This window comes from Struthio camelus, chromosome 3 (assembly GCF_040807025.1).
Source record: "Struthio camelus isolate bStrCam1 chromosome 3, bStrCam1.hap1, whole genome shotgun sequence".
NCBI classification, from domain to species: domain Eukaryota; kingdom Metazoa; phylum Chordata; class Aves; order Struthioniformes; family Struthionidae; genus Struthio; species Struthio camelus.
This window is the reverse complement of record NC_090944.1, coordinates 27860218-27876781: the sequence shown is the minus strand read 5'-3', so window position 1 is coordinate 27876781 and position 16564 is coordinate 27860218. Positions and strand designations below refer to the sequence as shown.

The 16564-nt window shown below is 41.4% G+C and overlaps 1 protein-coding gene across 5 annotated transcripts in view; it reads left to right on the top strand.

The window, feature by feature from the left end:
* Positions 1-409: 409 nt before the first annotated feature.
* Positions 410-16564, top strand: part of COLEC11 (collectin subfamily member 11) — a 39047-nt gene continuing 22892 nt past the window's right edge. The window contains exons 1-2 of one of the 5 annotated variants that reach the window (XM_009667450.2): positions 633-689; positions 1153-1252. The gene's annotated coding sequence lies outside the window, so the exon portion shown is untranslated. Of the gene's footprint in view, positions 690-1130; positions 1253-16564 lie in introns of all 5 variants that reach the window. The other 4 variants (XM_068937246.1, XM_068937245.1, XM_009667451.2 and 1 more) reach the window with 4 other exon arrangements.

Here is a 16564-nt window from a genome sequence, read left to right as displayed (position 1 = left end):
AAAAAAAAAAAAACCAAAAAAAAACAAAAAACAAAGGAGGCAGCCTTGAAGAATCCTGTCATGAGGATAACTTAGCACTTATGTTATTGTGGAGCGTTGAGACTGAGCTCTGAAATAGTTGCATGTTTTACTCAACAAGCCAAGAATGCTGTAGCCAGTTGCAAGAATGGAGAGAATTTCAGTAAGGAAAGAGTATGTTTATTATCCACATAAGAGGATCACAGTCAGTGCTGCACTTGGTGTGTTTTTGTGTCAGCTGTTGGAATTAAAGCAAAGCAAGAAAAGTGCTATCCCAGGATAGTGTGCGTGCGTAACTTGCAGCTGAGTAGATCTAAATGGTTAAAAAGGGGTTCTCTGCTAGAGAGGAGGAGGGGAGAGCATGAGTGCATTCCCAAAAAAGTACATTCCCAAAATAAAAAGCTTACATCATGGACCTCTTCAGCTTTCCCACACTTCTTTCCTAATTATTGTCCTGCAGGACAGCTGATCTATTTCAAACAGGAAGCTGTTTACAGATAACACTTGCAACTGTTTTGTCTGATTTGTTGAACTGTCGAAAAGCAAAAGGGAACCTCTTTTCAAATTAAAAACTGTCAGACTTCTGTAAACAGCAGCAATGAGGTTCATCTGTGCAGTGTCCCTGCAGGCACAGTGTGTTCTGCAGTTCCCATTTTCTCAGCAACCATAAGGTAAGAGAGACTTTTTTACTTTCACTGTTCAGAAACTTGCAAAGAGAAGTAAATCCGGGTATTTGTTAGGGGGCTGTCTTGTATGTGGCAAAATATGATTGACAATTGCTGCAGAGTAAGGGAAGGTAAGGAAAATAACCACTCACTTATTTTAGGAGACAGTGTTGGACCTTTCTGCTTAGAAGGACTCATGTGGGTTAGATCACAGAATTCCTATTCAGTGCGGGATTTGTATTGAAACTGTAGAAATGCTATTGGAAGTGCTCTTTGCTTTGATCAAGAATGGATAAGACAGTATATGAATTTAAATGTTCATACAACTGAAACATATTGCAGTTCATTAGTGGGTTGTGGTTCCTGGTAACGGATAACGAGTATCTCAGTTTAATTTTGGAAATGCTAAGTGCTTTTCTCCATTCCTCTACTTCTGTTCCTGAGCAGCTGGCTGTTTTCTGTTGTAAAGGTGAGCTTCTAATACAGCTGCAAACCAAGGAGTGAAGATGAAATTGCAGAAGTGAAGCAGATGACAGAAGATCCACTAAGGGCTTAGAATTACACCTTGGGTAACTAAGAGTAAACTAAGTGAAAACCAAATGAAGTTGCAAGTAGTAGTAAACAGGAATGTTTAGTGAAAATTAAAGATATGTAAAGATAATAAAATCTTGGTCCAAATGAGCTGGGATATGAGAGTAAGCCATACTTCACTAATCAGATGGCCAGATGCCTGCTTTTCAGACATAGGTTATGAAAAAAATGAGATTCATACAGGGACTTGTGCATTTCTGTTCTGACCTCTGTGTGTACATACATGTGTGCTCAATATTTGCAATGAAAGAAGGGGGACTGTTTTTCAACAAAATCAAATGACTGCTGAAAAACGAAATATGTAGCCTTGGCCTTCATTTGCCACACAGTGATATAGAAAAAGCCTCTGGACTGAAAGTGCTCCAACTTTGACGCTCACCTTTTGAAAGATTTTGAAAATGTTGCAGGAAACAATTTTCCTTCTACATTTTGCTCTCAGTGGCTGAGATGTTTTGGTCTTTTGTATTTGAATATTTCATATTTACAGGCATGATCATTTAAAGGAATTGCAGAGATCAGAGCACATAAAACAAACACTGATTTAAAGTTATCATTTATCAGAATGACATTAAGATCTTTTCTTCTGTGACATCACGTTAGAAATATCCGTAAAACTTTATTAGCGCTTCTGTTGATTGCAGCATAAAGAAGGCATACAAATACAGTAGCCATGAAGCAGTACTTTCAAGTTGCCTATTCCTTTCAAGAATGTTTGGATCATCTTTCAGGAAATTGTTAGATGTACCTATTAAAATGAAATTAATGTTTTAAAGAGACATACAGTGAAGAGAATATATAAATTAAATTCATAGTCAAAATGGCATTTAATCATGGTGTGGTCCTACAGCCAGCAGCAAACTGCATTGTGGAGGCAGCAATCTGCGGTGTAATTTACAAACTGCACTTTATCTTGAGGGCTGTTCTGATTCCTGAGTCTGATTTTACATTATTTCTAAAGCTCCGTGGTAGTCAGTTTTAGGTCTGGCCAAAAAAACTCTTGAACCAGAGTTGTTTTGAAGCCTTTTGACCAAATAGTTTTTTATGAGAAGTGTCAGTTTTCCAGGATAGTTTAGTTCTTTTGTCAAAATATTTTGGCTGAAAACCAGAAGACTTTAGCCAAAAATATAGTGTCTCCTGGGAACCGTAGCTGTGCTTTGCATTGCATTTCACTGCTGGCTAGGCTTCATAACTGGACAACGTAAGGTCCTATGGTCAGGGACTTAAGAGTTTATTAATTTCCCTTGATGAGAAGGACCATTATGGTGTGTCTTGGGAAATGTAGTCCAGTGACACAGGAAAAGACCACGGTCCTAAGGAATGAACTGCAGGAGTCGATAACTAGCTGGGAGGTGGGCAGCTTCTTAAAGGTAAGACGCTTCAGTTTCGTTTGCGTGTGGGCAACATGCGTTCGCGTTTGCTAGGTGTCTTAGAAGTATGACCCTGCAAGGTCAGATGTGTCAGTAAAAGTCTTGCAAGCTTTCTAATGTTTTTATCCGCACAAAAACCTGTTGAAGGGAGAGAAGAACATTTTAAAATCTTCTTAAGACTTTGTTAACACTTCTGCCAACTTTTGTACTAAAAGTGTTCTGTTTTCTAAATTGAGAATTGAAGCTACAAGGGAGTAAGGCTGGATTTTAAGAGCAAGGTAAACTCTTAAGAAGTCAGGAGGAAAACAACCTCCTGGGTGCCTACAGCTTTAGCAAGCGGTGCTTTTGAAAATCCAGCAAGTTCTTATCTTATTCTCAGCCATCTAATTGCCTCTTAGAAAGATTTAGGCCTCAACAATTTGCCTGTAGTTGCATAAGAAGTCTGTAGGGGAGAAGTGAACTGTGGCTGATCTGCTCAAGTTCATCCCTTGACCAGTCTCTTGTTTACTGGCATGCAAGGATCCTTAGCTGCTGTGAGTATTTGGATGCTGCTTCTTCAAAACAGTACCAAGGAATCAGGTAGTAGATAATGTGTCCTGGAGGCCAAAACACAGCAGTAAACCAGATGGTGAGGAATTTTAGGGTTTACATTGGTTTCCTTCTACACTGAAAAAATCACCCGAATGAAATTTGGACATGAATAAACTGTTTCGCAATGCTGCAAGTCAGATGTTTGCCTCCACACCAAGAGTCCCCAATGCTTACATGCTGAAGCGCTCTGCTGAGTGATGGGAGGACACTGAAGGGCCTACAAAGTGACTCACAACAGCCAACAAATTGCGTAATGGCCAAGGCACCGCACTGGAAATGCTTGAGAGAGAGAGGGTTGCCTCTGTGGTCACCTCTGCTGGGTGCGGGAGCAGATGAGCATGCTGCACCACTCCTGGTGCCCCGTACCTGCGGGAATGAGGATTACAGAAGCTGGAACTGTATCTTGAATGTATGTGCCCTGTTGGTCTTTTGGGTTGGGATACTTTGAAAACTGACTTTGAAAACTGGTTTTGAGAATACAGTTTTCTACAGTTATCTTTGAAAAGTTGACTAGTGTTTACATGATACTGGCTGGGAGCACTTACCTAGGAAGCAGAAGAGCTGCAGTCAGTTCACTCCACAGCTTTTAAATCTGTATCTCCCATCTGTTGGAAAGGTGTCCTCATCACTAAGCGATATAATAATTTGAATACAGACATTTCTCTTGTTGAAGTGGAGCCACTGTACATCCAGGATTGCGTCCCCAGCTCCCAAAACACATTCTGATGTTGATACCTATTTAATAATAACAACAACAACAACAAAGGCTGTCTAAACAGTCCAGGGAAGTCTATTCCTTTAACGTGAGCATTCCTGTAAAAAACTAGTGTGCAAACAAGAAGTACCTTGCCATCATGTTTTGGAAGAGAATGGCAGTGGTTTTTGTTAACGTTTGTGTTTGTGGTGTGTTTAGAGGACAGGCTGTCTGAAAGAGCATGCACACATCTCATAAATGGGCATAAATGGGCTAGATGAGAGCCTCGTGTCTTGTTACACAGTTCAGGCAAGATGTTGACAATTTCTGGTCTGTGCAGTAAGGCACCTAAGTTTTCTGAGAAAATCGTAGATGCCTCCTGCCTGTTAGGATGGCTGAGTTGTTAGGAGGAGGTTTTAGATCATATGTTTTGGACTCAGGAAGCGGCCACAGATACAGATTCAACAGTACTGTTGTCAGTGCTGCCTTAGGTAGCTCTCGTCTGGGGGTGCTGGGGCAGGGGCTGTGGGTGAAGGAGGGAGAGCGGAGAGACAAATTGCTCTAACTGTGACTGACCGGTGGTGGTGGTAGAGCTTGGGAGTCACGCTGTACCTGTAGCCTGTGCTTGGGTTCCTGGTATCCAACTTTCTTTGCTCTCATATGTGGCTCACTGTGATTTTTGAAGCTGTTGTTAATATACACTAATTGCAGAAGCAGCATAAATAACAGCAACAAAAAAACCTACAGATAGCTCTCTTAAGACTTCTGGTTTGGTAGTTCAATGGGTTTCAGGCTTACTTGCATCCTTCCAATTTCCCTTGTGCTGGTGTTGATGATCTTAGGAAGTATTGAAACTTGCTGACAATAAGCTTGCTTTTATTTATTGTTTTTAGCGGACCCCTTTGAAATAGTCTATGGGCCTCCAAGAGACCATGGATCACAGGCTGATTAGGTCTCCATCTGCTCTAAATGCTGAGAGCGCTTTTCTCATTTCCGTGCTGCGTGAGGGCTGAACAGCAAAGCCCATAGGAAGTGTGCAGCTTGGCTTCCTAAAGAACGCAGTGCGCTGAGAAACTGATAGATCGTTCACCTTCACTGAAGAAGGCACCAAAACAACTTGCATCAGCTTTAAAAGGCTTCACAAGCACTTCTTACTTGAAATGATTCTAGTACACCAAAGACTACTGATTTTATCAGAGACTTGAGGCAAGAAAGCATGGGAGTTTTATAAGGACGTTATTTAATACAAGTAGAATATTATGATTATCATCAGAGAAGGATTTAAAAGAGATTATCTAATATTTGGGATTTGAAATAAAGAGCTTTCAAAAAATAATAATTTCTGAATAATCTGGCAATGTTGGATGGTGTGATCAAAATAAAAATATCAAATGATTATAGTGAAAGCCTAGCACAAGCAGCAGCAAAAAATGTTCTATCATATAGAGGAAGAAAAATATCTTTCACTGAGTTCTCTTTTCAGAAGGGTGTTAAAGGGCAAACAGGTCTCTGAAGGCTGACTACTTAGTATACAAGAAATATTAAGGTAACAGATACTGGGAGCATGTAGTAGAGCAGAGAGAAGCACTTCTCATGTTGCTGTGAAGACTCTAGGGTGATGCATTTGTCAGCAGTGCACACAGATGCATTTGCAATATTCCTCTCTGGCTGTGCAATGAACTCGCAGCTTAAAATCAATTCAGCAATGAAGTGAGATGACATAACAAGAGCTGTGTTTTGAGCTGCAGCTAACCAACTGCTTTATCAGACGTTTACTTCCTTTGCTGTGTGACGCCTTTGCATTAGAATTACCTTTCCTGTAATTGTGGAGTGTCAAAAACTCTATAATCACTCTCTGCTTTCCTTTTTTGATTATAAGTCTTTTATACAAACCTACATAAATATGTGCACACGTAGCAATTTACAATTTCATAATTCAAAATTAGTTTAAAATCCTATATATGTAACTATTTCCTTACGTTTGCTCCATCTAAATAATGCTGAACATAATCTTGAAGATTAAATTTTTAAGAGAAAATTATAGATTTTTCAGTTCTGCATTCTCCTTTTATTTGAATTTTCACGGGCAATCCATGAAAGGACAAGGCACATTTCTTCGCAGAGTACTCGCAGATAATCTTGGCTTGTTTTGTTGAGAAATAGTGCATAGGAACCTGATTTGTCCAGTGGAGTCCCTGTGATATTCTTCCTAGGCAGAATGTGTGAATTGTTGTCAGTTTCCAAATACCTTCATGTCTCTGCATCATGTCTCCAGAATAATTCAGGTTAGACTATTTTAGTATAAACTGTCTGAGAGTCGTATGTGGAGAGAACCTTACTATCTTCACCAGTTCTGTGGAGACAGATAAGTAGAGATGGCATTCACTATTGCTCCAGAATAGCTTTGAGTGACTGCTCATTTTTACACAGGCTGTATCCACTGCTACGTCCGCTTCTACAACACTATGGGTATAACAAGAACTATTGGTATTCTAGTAAAAAATTAGTGTTCTCTACAAGTGCTGGGGAAGTTTTATTGTTATCTTGAAGCCCTTTTATCTGAAAAGAGAGCAGTTCAGCATTCCGTGTCTTGCAGTCCTGAGGTTAGTTTCTGGGTGGCACACGTCAAGTTTGCATAAGCAATTCCAGCTTGTTATGCCTAGAGAAGTTGATATGACAAGTGCAACAGTGCGTGTGCCTTCGTTCTTGTAAGACCATCTGTACTTGATGCCAGTCTGTCAGGTACTTTGTAGAGATTAATGGTTCTTGTGATAATTTTGTTACTCCATCTTCTGAGCAGCTCTCTACTTAAACATACATTTGTCCACATAGATTGGGCTAACACGTGATTGCATTTGTGCTCTTCCCTGGTTTTAGGGAGCAAGGTGTTAAATGTCGTGAGTGTAGTGTTGGATACCTGGAGTTTCTGATAGTTCAGAGTTAATTCCTCTATCCCTTTTTGGCAGCACTGAATAACTTTATGGCAAATCTTATTCTTTAGTTGTTCATCCTTCCTTTGCTTAAGTCAAGTGGCAGATGCTGGGATTTCAACTAGGACAAGGTCAGTGTAGTCCTTAACACCTCCTGTGAAGCTCCTTTTTTCTTTACTGGTAGCTGCATAATCAGAGCTCTATTAATAGTTCCTGCTCCTGTAAGTAACGTACAAATGCTGATGAAATATGCACTGAGCTGTCTGAAGGTCCAAGTGAGCACTGCTTAGCTGGGTGAGGCTTCTTGATACACGTGCAACTGGCTTCTGGTTACATTCTGGCTATGTGAAGATGCATCTGCTGATGTTCTTAGAAAATGTGCTGAGTTGAAAAGCAGGTAGAGATGCCAGTAGTTCTCACTTACTTAACATGGCTTGTTATATTCTTCCCTAGAAACACACATTATTAAAAAAAAGGAATCTCTCAGGGGTGTTAGATGGACAGCTTTCATAAAAATTTCCCAAAGGGACTTGTCGTTCTCAGGAATCTTTTGGTAACAGAAGCATCTTGAGGTGCAGATAAGGGAAGTAACATCTTCAGTTTATGTGAATTCAGGTAAATGCCCCTATCTGGAAATTATGTTCTACACATTATATCTGTTTCTTTCTGAATTCACATTTCTCTGAATGCACATTTCTGATTCATTGGTCTCAAATGAGATCAGATTGTCAAAAGCCCCTCAAACCTGCATGCAGTCATTTGTGTTCTCTTAATTTTGTTAAGTTTTTGATGTAGACCAATGCATCTTACCCGTAGCAAAGGATTCTGAATGCACATGTCATGGTAAAAGAGTTGCTTTAGGAAAGGTTTGCCACTGAAAATGCTCTTTAAGCTGGCTTCCATTTGGTATATCTTGTAAGTAGGATTGTGAACGTTGCTGATAATATAGACTGACTGGCCAAAGTCTGCTGTTGCATACTGCTGTAAGAATACTTTGACCTCTGGGAACTTAGTATGTAGTCATCATATATCTTTCTCAGCACATACTTTTAGTAAATCATGTCAAATCCATACAAACCTGATTTTTTCCGTTGTGTTTTGCTTCTACAACCATTTCTATATAACAGTCATAATTTTTTTTTTTTTTTTTTAATCTGGGGATCTGCTTTGCTAGGTTTCCCTTACTTTTGTTTTCTGTTCCTTACCTATGCTTGGAAATGTGTTGAGCCTTAAGAGTAAAAGGAATATTGAATGGCACCATTGCTATTTAGTTCTCCCTTGCCTATTTACTTGTCCGGTGAAGAACTGTGGCCACATTCCCTGTGTAGCTTGCTCCTTGCGATTGATGATCTAAGTTTTCTCCTACATTGAGACTTGGCCGTTTTACTGAAGGTATTGTTAGTCTTTGTCACCCATGTAATTATTTCTGTCCTTTTCGAAGGCTGCTGGGAGCTGATATTAAAGCTTCGGTATGGGATCACATGTAAAATGTTATTTGGTCTTTGCAGATATCCAGCCTGAGAATAATTATAATCTTTTGTTGAAATTGGATTGACACTTCCCCAGTTTAAATGCAAGATTTTGATCATGCATGCTTATATGCCATGTTATTTTGTTATATTCAGGATATAATTCCGAGAAGTATATCCTTGTCATTTAAGGATAATACTCTTGGATAATTTCCATGACTCTTGGTGACTTGCATGCTATTGCAAAATGCCTCTTCTTGTGGTATCTCCTATGCTCTGTATCTTTTCCTGGATATTATTTTCCACTGCGGCCTGGTTTTTTGCCATATCTTTCCTACTGTTAAAATGTTCCCACTCTTTAATTATGTGCTTTTTTTTTTTCCCCTGGTGAACTTAGTCCCATTACTTCTTTCACTTACACATCTTTCTGTTTTCTGTATACTGCTAGCACATTAGGGCAGTTTTATAACACATTAAAGGCCATTTCAGCTGCTGTTGAGAGCGCTTTGTTCCCTGGCTGGCAACATTTTTCACAGGAATGGATGGTCATTTTACCTCACCAGCACCCAAGCAACTAAATCATCTGAAAAATAACCCTGCAAAAAGAGGAATAGTTTTCTACTGTCTTAGCAACCTGAACTAGCTCACTGTGGAATTAGATGACCATCGGTGAAGTGGGAGAGTAATGTGTGGCTTTAGTGGGTGAGCTGGGTGGGCTCCATTTAGCTCTCCATTAGATTGGCTTAGCTAATGAGTAAGGATGGGAATCCCCTCACCTAACTTAATATAGCAACAAGTCCGAGCTAATCATAGTGGACTTTCTTCATAAGCGATGAATAGGCACCTCTGGAGAGCCATTTGTCTGACCTGGTTTAGGATGAAATGAGTCACTGTGCGAAGGTGCCTTCCTCTTACAGGATTAGAGGGGGAGCTCAGGGCGATTTTCTCAGACTTGGAACCTAAGCCAGGAGAGCTGAATCCTGCCCGAGGGTCTGCTTGTAACTTCGGCAGCTTGAGATCCGCAGCTAAGCAAAGTTGTTCTGATAAACTGGTATCTCTTACTGCCAACCCCACTCCATCTCTTCGTAGTTCTTTTTTTTTGAGGTGTCATCCTTGCAGCATTTAGAAGGATTGAGCAACGATCAAGCTGTTTCCCTTTATTCTTAGACTCTCCTTTAAAATTAGCTGTTATGTATGTAATGCATGAGCAAATGGGAGCAAAACCTGCTTCTGCTTTGTTGTGTTTTCTTCTCCTCAGTGAGGCATAGGATGCCGAAAGCAAACTTTTCTCACATCCATTTGCACTCTGGGATGGCACCATGTCTCCCTCTGTCATCCCTCTGCCACTTTCCTGGGTCAGGTCTCTTGTTTTTCATGTTTCCCTTGTGCTTCCCTCACGAGTAATCTACATCCTATGTCTCTTTTCTTTAGTCCTCCTCTAGTCTTGCAGTCAGGTGCTTTGGTTGGATTTTGTACATACAGAGCTATACATTTTCATGCTCAGGGGAAGAAATCATATGGGACCCATCCCCCAGTTTTTGGTTTTGAAAATATACTCGCCCCCTTTTCATGTCATTTTCGTCTCACCATTACTAAAGCCTGGTTTTTATACTTTCAGCATAGACAATAGTAAGTTAATTCTGACATAAACTCATCGACTTCAGCAGAATCGCATCAGGAAAAAATTTGTTTCACAGTTTTTAAAAACATTATTCTTGCTGAAAAGCGAGGTTATTGTTCCTATATATGGCAAGGGCACCTATGTTGTACAGTCAGAACTAATAGTCCCATAAACCTCGCAAAGACTGGTCGAGGAAATGGCTCTACTGAGCCTGAGTTAAGTGCACTTTAGGGAGTAACCGATGATTTCCTATCAGTTAGACTTAGGTAATGCTAGCTGCCAGTCAGCTTAGACTGGCTTCTTTGCCCTCTGCAGCAAACCGCCCTGTTCTTCAGCATCATCAGGACCTGAAATGTGTTACCTTTCTGCTTTATGCTGCTGCATGCCCCACAGATTTCACAGAGACTTCGTAACCACAACAGTTATGGTTCTCATTTTCAGAAACCCACAGCATTAACATTTAGGTATTCTTTCTCTTTCAAGCCCGTTGCTTTAACCTTTAAATCAACACTTAGCATTTAACTTTCAAGCGTAGCAATGTTATGAAATGATTACCCGTGGTTTAAGCAGCTTTATCATTGAATCTCATTTTATATTCTGGCTAAATGGTCGATTCTTGATTACACAAGACAATAGGTGGGGGAACTGGGAGGACCAATGGGAGAGCTAAGATAAAGTAAGAGCATGGCTGCGCAAAACATCTGTAGAGTAGGCTATCAGTAAAGCTTAACGAAGAAAGAAAAGGTCAGTGACATAGGTTTCATCTGCAGCGTGAAAGGCATCCTCTCCCGATATGATCTGTAGCCCTCTGGCCACGGGATGAGAAGTGGCTTGTACACACAGCATTGGTGGCTCGTCCCTTCTCACTCTTCCCCTGCCCCCAAGAGCTTATCCCTGTATCTCCACTCACTGGACCCTGGTGTTATCCAGGACAGAATTACTGTTCTTTTTTTTTTTTTTTTTTGCCTCAAATAATGTGAGGTCGGTGTCACAGCCTGGCAGTCTCGCATTTCAATGATATGATTTGTCGGGGACGTGTTGTATCCGTTTGGACGTGGTATAGGGCCTGCTGGGGTATTTGAGCACACAGAGACTGCTAGGACAGTTCTGGGAGGTATTGGGGTGTGGATGAAGAGGGCTTGAAAAGTCGAGGGAGTGAAAGCTGTTGAATGCTGGAGATGTATCCATCCCATCCTTCCATACCATGGATGTATCCATAGTGCTGACTCAAACCTGCTTGGAAGGATCATCCACAAATGTGTCTGTATTGCTTCCAGACACGGGTTGGCTCTGCAGACTTGTGTGTGTGTCAGAACATAGTTAATCTGGAGCGTAGATAATGCAGCTAAGATTCTTGAGACTGAAGTGCAGTTGTTTTCAAATGGAAAAAATCATAACTCATTAAGAGTGAAAACAACTCAATAGTAATAACATAAAAATAACACAAAGAGGAGTTGAAATCAGAACCCCAGACAAGAATTGTTTAAGATTATAGAGAGAGTTACAGCTGTTGGCGGCTTGAGCGTTAACACCAGCAAGCAGCATTTTCCTGCTGCTTTTTTATCCATTTTTATCCATCAACTGGGCAGAGGTTGTGTGTGGTGTTGCTTCTAGGCCCAAAATAACAGACAACAGGAAGGCACCAGCTCTTGCAGCATGGCCCTGGCTGTTACAGGGTCATCACACGTAAGCTGTTTGCTGGCTGATCTGGCCTCTAAGCTTTCCAGCTGCAGTGTGATGGATCTAGCAAGGAAGCCTAAAGTCATTTCACTTGGTGCAAGTGAAGTGGTGGCACAGCCGGTCCTAGAGTGGTTTTTGAATGGTGCCTGTGGCGCTCTCAGCCTTGGTGGTTCTCTGATGACCGACCACTCAAGGATTTGTCACTTGAAACCTGGCATAACAAAGCTCTTCTCTCTCAGCAAGTGAGGCAGATTCCTTAAAGCTCACAGGTTTCAAAAGCTGTTTTAAAATTATTGTGCTGATTGCATTGCTACATTTCCAATGCTAATGGAAATAGAGACGTTTCCCTATTTTTTTTCTCCATGTAAATACTGCCTTTTAGTTCTTCTATTTTTTTCCAAAGAATTCCACTAATGCTGACTTAATGGGTCACCATTATAAGTGCCTCAAGTTTGGCTCATAACGACTAGGTAGATACTGAAAAGCATTCTTACTTTTGCAAGTTCTGAACATCTTTAGGTTTCTCGCTGGCATTGTTTCTTCTGATGCTGAAGATTCTCCAGAGACAAAGATTAAGATAGTATTTGAAAAAGATGAGCTGACATCTGTGTCTAAGGACTAATTTCAGTGGGATTTAGTCTTCTAAATAGCGTTTGTGACTCTAGGTCCAAAAGGGCTTGCAGATAGGTCAGAACAGCAAGGAATTTTCCAGGGTTTTAAAACGAAAGATACTACTGCAGCACATACCTGGAGATCAAACTCTTATTTCAATTGTATAACGCAATTTTAGCTATGTTTCTTTTTAAAGCAGGAAAAGAAAGGGTGGATAAAGTGATATCCAACGTGTTTCTGGTTTGATATCTACTACTAATTTGTCCCTTTACTGATTTGTCCCTTTACTGCTGTTACAGACACTATAAAGTATTTAATCTGCAACCTCTTCAGAGATTTCCACTGTTATTGGTTTTTTCTTAGACTGAGATAATTTCCTAAGCATTCTTGTGGGGCCCAGGTGTTGTGACCTGACCACTGCTAAGAAGTGCTGTTTTCTAGAATGGTTCCCTTAAAGTCATGATGTGACAACCCATTTTCTGTGCGAGTCAGGCTATCACAAGGTAGTGTGGGGTGTATCCCCCATGTCTCTAAGGCTTGTGAACTCTGCAGCAGACAGTGAGCTTTCTCAGGGGCTTAGTTTCCTCTGAGAAATCCTTCATTTCTGGCTGCCGCATGTGTGCACAGCTGCCTAACGGCTCTGACAATTCTCTGCTGCTCTGTGCCTGTCTCATGCTTGAGCTGTGTAGGAATTTGCAAAGGCAGATGAATATTTAACGTACCTGGAGGCTTTGATTTTTCAGTGGTAGTCTGGCTACATCTCATACCTCTAAAATGCAAACAGAGGAGGTAAGGCTGCCTTTTTATTCCGTAATACAGAGATCGGAGCACCCTCCTAATTTCACTTTCTTTTTCTGTCTCAGGTCATTTCATCCATATCTCCTGCTTCTCTGTAGACAATCCTTATCACCACGCTACTGAGGGGTATATCTCATCGCTTGTGCTGAAACTGCCTAGATTTACAGGCTTTCAGTTGAATATCTTAGTCACTTAGCTTGCAAGCCTTTTGGTCTGCCCTTCTTCTGGACTAGGCGCTCTCCCAGGCTATGGGGCTGTGGCTGCAGGCTAAGGCAGGACTCATGTCCTCCGCTTTCCTGGCCAACAGAGTGTGGGCATGACTCCTGTCCAGGATAGCCTGATTCCCTGTCCCGCAAAGATGTCTGACTATTGCTGAGAGTTAAAAGCCTATGTTCAGGTGTCTGAATGAGACTTTTGGGCAGAAATCTCTGTCATGTCCTCTTGGCCGGCTGTGGCAGTGACAGCTCCCTGATTTCCCATGCATGGAGCGTTGGTCCCTAACTGGGCATTGCAAAGCCTGTTCTTGACACGGACCCCCTCACTTTAAAGTGTACCAGCACTGAATATTCAAACAGCAAAGTCTTCATTGCATCTGGCCCTACAAGACTTTGAAAGGAAGACACGGAGAAACTCACTTCTTCTCAACATCTCCTCTTGAATAGTCTTCTTTGCTCCCTCTTTCACTTCCTGACTGTTGTGAATCATGTTCTTTGAGTCCTAACCCTTTTCGTACAAAAAAGGGCCAAGACTGTCTACTGTGGATACTGTGGCTCCCTTAGGCCACAAAGTACTTCCAGATGTAGCGCCCTGTACCCTGTAGTTATGCATCTCCTTTTGGGGAACTGTGTCCAAATCCAAACTTAATGTATCTGAAGTAATTTGTCTGGTTTATGCATTAAGGTATTTGGGAGAAAAACACTATCAAGGAGATCTGATACTTCTCAATTATATCAAGATTACGATCAAGTGGTTTATAAACCTTAGAAAATAGGCTTAAGGTGGCTGGTTGCCTGACCTGGTTTCTGGCATTAGGGCTGGCCGTGTGCATAGACAAAGGAGACAGCAGCCTGAAACAGGAGAGAATAGCAAAAGAGCAAAAGTTTTCCTGCCGATTTTTGTCTTTCAGAGCCCTAGAGAGCTGGGCTGGTTTCTGCTCCCGCTGAGGTACTGGACAAGGGCAGATGTTTCTCCCCATGGCAGAAGAAGCTTTAAGTCAAACATCCAAAACTCTTTTTTTTCCCCTTTCTTCTATTTTTCTTCTCTAGGTCCACCCTTATGATGAGCCCTTTCTTCCAAGCCTGTTCCTCATCCTTGGGGTGGCAAAATTCAGTTTTGCCTACACTCTTGAGAAGCCTTGAGTGATATTGCTGCAATTGTGACAAAACTTAACGTGGCCTAAATATTCAAGCAGCCCAGGCTGAAGTCCGTACTTTTGTGGGAATGTGCTCTCGTAGCAATACCTGAGCTAGGTAATTTAAAGCTGATTCAGACACATATACATGGGTGGCGGTCGTCTTAGTTATGGCAGCATAAACAAAATTTTGGGAGCTGAGTACTCTTGAAGGGAAAAAATACCTTAAGCATCTGAATGTGAGTGAGTGTTGCTCCTCTAGAACCAGGTTCTAAGCTGTGAAAAGAGAATATTCATCAGTCTGTTGACAAGAATATCGTGAGGATGCAAAATGCATCTCTAGTAAGACTGCCTATATTGTAATCTGCTGGACTAGAAGATAATAGGAAGTGGAGACAGTTCCATATTTTTTGTCTTTTTATTATATGTCGTATTGCATAGCATATCATGTGAAAATGTGCATGTAAGCATACACTGAAATTTAGAGAAAAGATATAGAGGCATTGAAAACAAAATCATTACCTTACAGCTTAGTAGAAACTTCCTTTTTTCATCCACACTCTTTCGGATCTTTTTGAGATTGGTGAATCTCATGTATGAAGTAGTTCAGAGCTGTCCTATTCCAGCAGCGTGGCAAGTTGTGACTGTGAAAGTCCCACATTAGTCACTCTTCCTCCTGGGAGGAATCCTGGGAGGATTACCCAGCACCAGTGATTTTCCTTAGGGCTTTATGCCCACTGTAGCCCCTTAGACTATGTCTGTAGCAAGAAAGCTATCTCTTGACCGAGGATCTCTTCCCAGATCCAAGCCTTCCTTTTTCAGGCATGGTCCTGCTGCTGCACCTTCCTCTGCATTGAAAGGAACATGGGAGAGATTTGGGTCAAAAGAGGTTCACAAAACACTCCGGCTGGAGTCCTAAATCTGAATGATCAGTAAACCAGAACCGTGGGGTGTGTTGTGGAGCGCACCAGCCCTGCAGTATGGAGATAACTCAGGTGGTGTAGGTAAGGCATTGCGAGACAGCACTGTCTGCCCTGTAACTCAGCCCGTGCTCTCTCTGCATGAGAAAGGAGAAGACAACTGCTCCCAGCTGACCCCCTGCCACAGTGTGGTTGTGTTTTCTCCTAGAGGATAATGGAAGCACAAACTGGATGCTAATTCAGAGGAGTAATTTATACTCCAAACTCATCTATTTAGCCTTGCTGCTGAGACTGCTATTAAACATGCCAGAGTTGATAGTGGAATTTAAAATTAGAGCAGGGCTTTGTAATAGTATAGGCAAAACTGAGTCTTGCTGCACCTGGAGGGCAATTTGCCCTCCTCTTGCTCCATCTGTTACATTATAGTACCTGCTGCACCAGCTAATTCTCACCCTGAAGCTCCTTTTTCCCCTGCCCCTACTGAAGGGCACCTATTTCTTAACACGTCCACCCTCCTAGACCCTCAGCACGTGGAGACACACAGACCTGCACACTGGCTCCACGTCTGTGCTGGATCTACTTTGCTCATTTTTGCAAGGACTCGGGGTGATGGGGAATAGTTTAGTCCAACATTTTTGCTCTAGTTGTAAGATGCGCATGACTGTATCGTGGCTATAAAAATGATATATAGATGCTTTCTCCTGAAACTGTGATATGACTTTCAGCTTGTGTGGTGTAGTACAGAGCCTTGTTGAAAGAATGACTGGAAAAACATATCAGAAGTACATAAATAACATTTTTGTCAAAGAGATTTCTACCGAACTCCTTAAGAACAGCTTTTGATGGTTCTTTCACACATATTCCATTTCTACACTGCTGTTTTCTGAGACGTTTCTTCACAACCTGATATCAGGCAAGCCATTTCACTGGTAGGCTTCGAAGAGGGTATATTTCAGAGATGAATCTTTTAAGGATTTATTGAAGACTCTGGCATATCTTCATTGTATGATATAGTGAAATATTATCTCTTCTCCTCCTCCGAAATGAGTTAGATGAGGGCTATTGTATCAAACAATTTACTGGGCACAATTTCAGTGCTCAGGCAGATGGGAAGTGAAATCCCAGGCCTCTAGGTGGGTCTCCTCACCTACTGAATTGCTTCTTTAGAACAGTATCTATTCTCTCTAAGTGGCAACTTAGTAGTTACATCTTTAAATGCGAGCCCATATACTAGATTTTCTCCTTTGACCTTACCAG